The sequence below is a fragment of the Arachis ipaensis genome, chromosome B8, assembly GCF_059453495.1.
Source record: "Arachis ipaensis isolate K30076 ecotype BB chromosome B8, ASM5945349v1, whole genome shotgun sequence".
Taxonomy (NCBI): Eukaryota; Viridiplantae; Streptophyta; class Magnoliopsida; order Fabales; family Fabaceae; genus Arachis; species Arachis ipaensis.
This window is the reverse complement of record NC_142443.1, coordinates 111,276,530-111,282,529: the sequence shown is the minus strand read 5'-3', so window position 1 is coordinate 111,282,529 and position 6,000 is coordinate 111,276,530. Positions and strand designations below refer to the sequence as shown.

Sequence of the window (6,000 nt, the reverse complement as noted above, 5' to 3'; positions counted from 1 at the left end):
GCAGTCTCTCTGCTAGAAGATACTTCTGTAACAGCTTTTGAACGGCCTTGCTTCTGTCTGTGATTCCTAGTGGATTCAGCTAAATCACTGATCAATTGCCAAGCTTCATCAGTGGTCTTGTACTTCTTCATAGACCCATTGCTGGCACTTTCCAGTGTGGTCTTATCTTGGGGCCTCATACCCTGTGTAATATAGCTGAGTAGCATGATCTTGTCAATCATGTGATGGGGGCATGCTTCCAGAAGATTATTGAAGCGCTCCCAGTATTCAAAGAGAGTCTCATTGTCATCCTGAACAATTGTGGAGATATCCTTCCTCAGTTTATCAGTAACTTCAGATGGAAAGAATTTTTCCAGAAACTCCTTTCTGAGTGTATCCCAGTTGGATACATTTGCTAGAGGTTGAGTGTAGTACCACTCTCTTACTTTTCCCTCAAGAGAAAATGGAAAAGCTTTCAGCAGAATTGAAGTTTCATCAGTGCCATCACGCCTGACAATAGAACAGGCTGCCTAGAAATCTCTCAAGTGCTTGATAGGCTCTTGAGCAGGTAGGCCATGAAACTTGGGCATCAAATTTAGCAGTGCGGTCTTTATTTCAAAATCTGTAGCTACCGCTAGATGATGCGCTTGAAACGGTTGCATTGTAAAATCAGGGGCTCCTTCCTCCTGGATGGTAACTCTCCTAGCTGCCATGTTTTCTGCACGTAAAACAACCGAATCAGTAGAACGGGGGCTGGTTTCTTCCTCAGATTCACTTTCAGATCCGCCCTCAGAGCGGGCTAACCGACGCTGTTCTCGCCTTATTCGTGAAATTGTCCTTTCAATTTCAGGATCGAATATTAGCAAGCGTGGATCAGGAAGTGAACGCGTCATTTGACGGAAGAAACATGCAGCTCATAGTAGCAAAATAAAATAAAATGCAAATAAATAAATTCTAATCAATAAAATTAGCACTCTATTACAACTCCCCGGCAACGGCGCCAAAAATTGATGAGACGCAGAAGCTGGTGAATTAAAAATTATTAAAATGGTTACGTTGCAAGTATAGTTCTTAACTCACCGAAAATCTGCCTATCAATTTAGAAGTATGTCACAGAGAGTTTGAATTAAAAATTACTGGGAGTTTTAAGTCCCAGGTCATCTCCCAACGAGTTGCAGAAAAGTGTACTATCTTATTAATCAGATGTTCAAAGAAGTTGAGTTAAGTAAATTGGAATTTAAATTGAGGAAATTTAATTAATATGAGTAAAAGCCTTGACTGGGAGTTGATTGGTTGGAATTTCTACTATTGATGGAGTGATTGTAAGATTAATTTATAATTAATGGTTGTTTTGTTTGGTTATCCTTTACTAGGTAAGGGAAAGTCAAACAAGTTGGAATGCCAGATCTATTCACAAGTTGCAACCCACTTAGTTCAAAGGGATTGGCGTTGGTGATAGGATAGCAATCCAACATTTAACCCAATTACAAATTTTCCTTCAATCCTTCCAACTCAAGAGTTCTTTTTAATCAACTCCCCATCAAGTAAAGAAACTACTCACGCATTGTAAATAATAAATCCATAGCACATGAAAGGGAATTAAAAGAAGACATGATTATTGGAATTGAAATTGAATTAAAAAGAAATAATCCTTGCATTAACTAATCATAAAAGTATTCAAATAACAAAATTGAACAAAACAAAGAACATGGAAGAATGAAACCAAGTTAAGAAAACGAACTAGAATGATGAAGTCTTGAGGATGAAATAACTCTTCTCAATGTTCCAATGCTAAGATCAATTGAAAATTAAAAATTCTAAAACCTAGAGAGAAAAACCTAAGAGAGTAAAACTAGATCTAAAACTGTCTCTGAATGAATTTGTTGTTTGTTTCTGCATATTCTCTGACTCTAGTCTGCTGTTTCGGGCCGAGAACTGGGTCGAAATAGGGTCCAAAATCGCCCCCAGCGAATTCTGCAGATTATGCAGATCGCACATGTCACGCGATCGCGTCATCCATGCGGACGCGTCACTTGCGCTTTTTCCTCGCCACGCGTTCGCGTCGTCCACGCTACCGCGTCGCTTGGGCTTTCCAATCCGCGCGGCCGCGTGAGCCATGCGGCCGCGTCGCTACGATTTGCTCTCCTTCGCGCGGTCGCGTGAGCCATGCGACCGCGTCACTTTTCGCTGGTTATCTCCTCAAATTCTTGTGTTTCTTCCATTTTTTGCTAGCTTCCTTCCCAATCTCCAACTCATTCATGCCCTATAAAATCTGAAACACTTAACACACAGATCACGGCATCGAATGGAATAAAGGAGAATTAAAATTTAATAATTAAAGTCTCTAGGAAGCAGTTTTCAAACATGTAATAAATTCCGGAAAGAAATCTAATATGCATGCTAATTTAATGAATAAGTGGGTAAGGATCATGATAAAACCACATAATTAAACACAATATAAACCATAAAATAGTGGTTTATCACTCCCATTTCCTATAACATAGTTAGAACCAAATTCATAGCCAAAGTGAGAATTCATGATAGCAAGAGAAACTGGAAACAAAAATCAAATAAGAAGCAAGAAAATTGAATCCTAAAACTAGCAAGAACTAACAAAGAAGCAAAAGGCAAACCTATTTACAATATTCACATATATACAATAACCAATAACACAACACCATTGCAATTCCCCGGCAATGGCGCCATTTTGATGAATGGGATTTTTGACGGTTTAGAATTTCACAAATGAGTTCTCGTTGCAAGTATAGTTTCTAAACCAAGCAATAATCCTTTCATATAAAAATTTGTTTGTCACAAGTACAAACCCCTAAAATCTATAAAACAAAGTATTGGAACCTCGGGTCGTTCTCCCAAGGAATTGCGATAAAGTGTCTTGTTATTGGTTATGAGATATTTTGGGGTTTTTGGGATAAGAGACATGAAATGTAAATGGCAATGAAAATAAACTAACAACTAAAAAGTTCTTGGCAAGGTGTGGTGGTCAAGGATCTCTATCCTAATCACTAACCACAACATGAGAATTGGCAAGGATCAATCCCACTAAGTCATTCTCTAACTAATAGTAAAGAAAAGTCAAGTGAGCTATATCAATCCAAGTTCATAAGTCCTAGTTCTCCACCAATTCAATTAGTGAGATCTAGAGTTAATGGCTCCCAATCATCAATCACTTGGACATTAGTAACTCAAGAGTTCCTAAGTTACCTTCCCAAGCCAAGAGCATAAAATTCTACTCTAACATCCTTCCAAGGATTTCATCAAACACTTGGAAGGCACAAAAGGAAAGCATAGTAAAATTGCAAGGAAAGTAAATCTACACAACTCAATTGCAAGGAATTAAACAACAACAAATCAAATGAACAATAAAGGAACATGAAAACATAAATTGCATTAAAGAAAAATAAAAGAATAAAAGTGCATCAACATAAAAGTAAAGGATTACAAGAATTAAATGCAAAACTAGAGAGAGGAAAAGTAGTAGAAGAAGAATTACAAAGAGAAAAGTAAATCAAAGCATGAAACTAAACTAGATCTAAGAGTTCCAAATCTAGATCTAACCTAATCCTAATCCTAGAGAGAAGTGAGAGTTTCTCTCTCTAAAACTAACTTTTCCTCCAAAAATTAAACTAAACTAGACTAGTGTGTAAAGTATGTCATCCCTCTTCAATCCTTGGGTTAAATAGCATCAGAAATGAGTTGGATTGGGCCCACAAGACTTCTAAAATTGCTGGCCACGAGTTGCATTAAGTGAACCATGTGCAACCATCGGCGCGTACAGTGTGTGTGTGCGGCCGTAAAAGCGATGGAACTATGACAAATCTTATATCATTTCGAAGCCCCGGATGTTAGATTTCCAACGCAACTAGAACCGCATCATTTGGACCTCTGTAGCTCAAGTTATGGTCGATTAAGTGAGAAGAGGTCGGCTTGACAGCTTTTGCGATTCCTTCATTTCTTCATGAATTCTCCATTTTTACATGATTTTCCTTCATCCCCTTGATCCAAATATTTGCCTCCTAAACCTGAAATCACTTAACAAACATATCAAGGCATCTAATAGAATCAAGGTGAATTAAATTTAGCTATTCTAAGTCCCAAAAAGCATATTTTCACTCTTAAGCACAATTAAAGGAGAATAACAAAAACCATGCTATTTCATTGGATAAATGTGGGAGAAGGCGATAAAATCCTCTAAATTCAACATAAGTTAAACCCTCCAAATGGGGTTTATCACTCAAAACATGAGTGGGATGCAGGTTTCAGCTGTTAATGCTCAGAATGCCCCTCAAAAAGCGCCTTATGACATGAATGGTAGCTTCATTCAAAGTGAGAATTATGACTATGCTCAATTTCCTTCTGAACAGGTCAACTATATGGGGAATGCTCCTAGAAACCCAAATAATGAACTATACGCCAAGACCTATAATCAGGGGTGGAGAAATCACCCAAATTTAGGGTGGAGAGAGCTGATGTGTGGAAAACGATCCAACACAAAACTCACCGACAAGTGTACCAGGTCACATCAAGTAATAATAACTCATGTGAGTGAGGTCGATCCCACAGGGATTGAAGGATTGAGCAATTTTAGTTTAGTGGTTAATTTAGTCAAGCGAACAAGAGTTGATTTGAGTGATTTGTAATTGACAGAAGCTAAATTGCATGAATTGTAAAGGGAGAGGGGCAATTGACTGTAAATTAAAGGGCAAAGAAAGTAAAGAAGCTAAATCTTCAAATGTAAGTAATATAAATTACAGAAACTTAGATTGCAAGAAACGTAAATGACTGAAACTTAAAGTACAAGAAATTTAAATTGCTTGAATTATAAAAGGAATTGGGAATTGGGATTGCAAAAATTTAAACAAGCAAAAATAAATTGCAACAAGCAGAAGAGTAGATGATGAAATAAATTGAGATTGATTTCAAACAGAAAAGTAAATCAGCTTCAAGAAGTATTCAGCAAATGAACTAAAATGAAAATACAGATCTCAGGGGTCAAGAGACTAGAAATCCAAGTCTAGATCTCACTGCCTTCCTTGATCCAATTCAAAGAATAATTGCAAACAAATTAAAATTTAAAACAGTAAAGAAACTTAGAATTCAAATCACTGAATTCTTGAATTATGCAGAGAAAGGAGCAAAGAGATCTCAAGGGTGAGGTTGAGACAGAATTTCCTCAACTCTTCACTATCAAGACTCAAGTAAGCTTTGCAGAAAAGAAAATAGAAAACCCGGAGGGGAAGAGAACTCAATTCTCCTCCCAATTCTCCAAGATCTGAATAAAAGCTCTCCAAATTACAAATCAAAATTCTAACAGAGGTAAAAAGTTCAAAGTCAAAGTAAAAGTTAAAGTACCGTCTAAATCAAACTAACTTCTATTTATACACTTTCTTCTAATGATCTTGAAGCCGTTGAATTTGGGCCCTTGGCCTTGATGGAATTGGATTGAAGATAGCCTCAGTTGATTGCTCTTGGACTTGAGAAGAAATCCGTTTGCAATTTGGACTTTGGAGCATTCAAGTTTGAGTCAATGTTTGAGGCAAACGTTGACTCAAACGTTTCCGTGTTAACATTATGCAGAACGGTGCTTTTCTGTCACTCACATTTGAGTTCACGTTTGAGGTCAAACGTGAGCTCAAACGTGCTCCCTCTAAGGCCATTTTGCATCCAACGTTTGACCTCAAGTTTGAGGCAAACGTTGGCACAAATGTTAAGTCCCCTGGTGTAGTTTTGAGCCAAAGTTTGACCTCGAGTTTGAGGCAAACGTTGGCGTAAACGTTAAGTCCCCTGGTGTAGTTTTGAGCCAACGTTTGACCTCAAGTTTGGGGCAAACGTTGGCGCAAATGTTGGCTTCCTCCAGGGTGTATTTTTGAGCCAACGTTTGATCTCAAGTTTGAGGCAAACGTTGGCGCAAACGTTACTTCCTCCAGGGTTAGTTTTTGAGCCAACGTTTGACCTCAAGTTTGAGGCAAATGTTGGCACAAACGTGAGATCTTTCCAGGGTGG

The 6,000-nt window shown here is 38.0% G+C and overlaps 1 non-coding gene across 1 annotated transcript; it reads left to right on the top strand.

Moving 5' to 3' along the window:
- Positions 1-215: 215 nt before the first annotated feature.
- On the top strand, positions 216-323 carry LOC148549264 (small nucleolar RNA R71). Its single transcript, XR_015897979.1, has one exon. It is a non-coding gene; the product is annotated as a small nucleolar RNA R71 (small nucleolar RNA).
- The last annotated feature ends 5,677 nt before the right edge of the window (positions 324-6,000 follow it).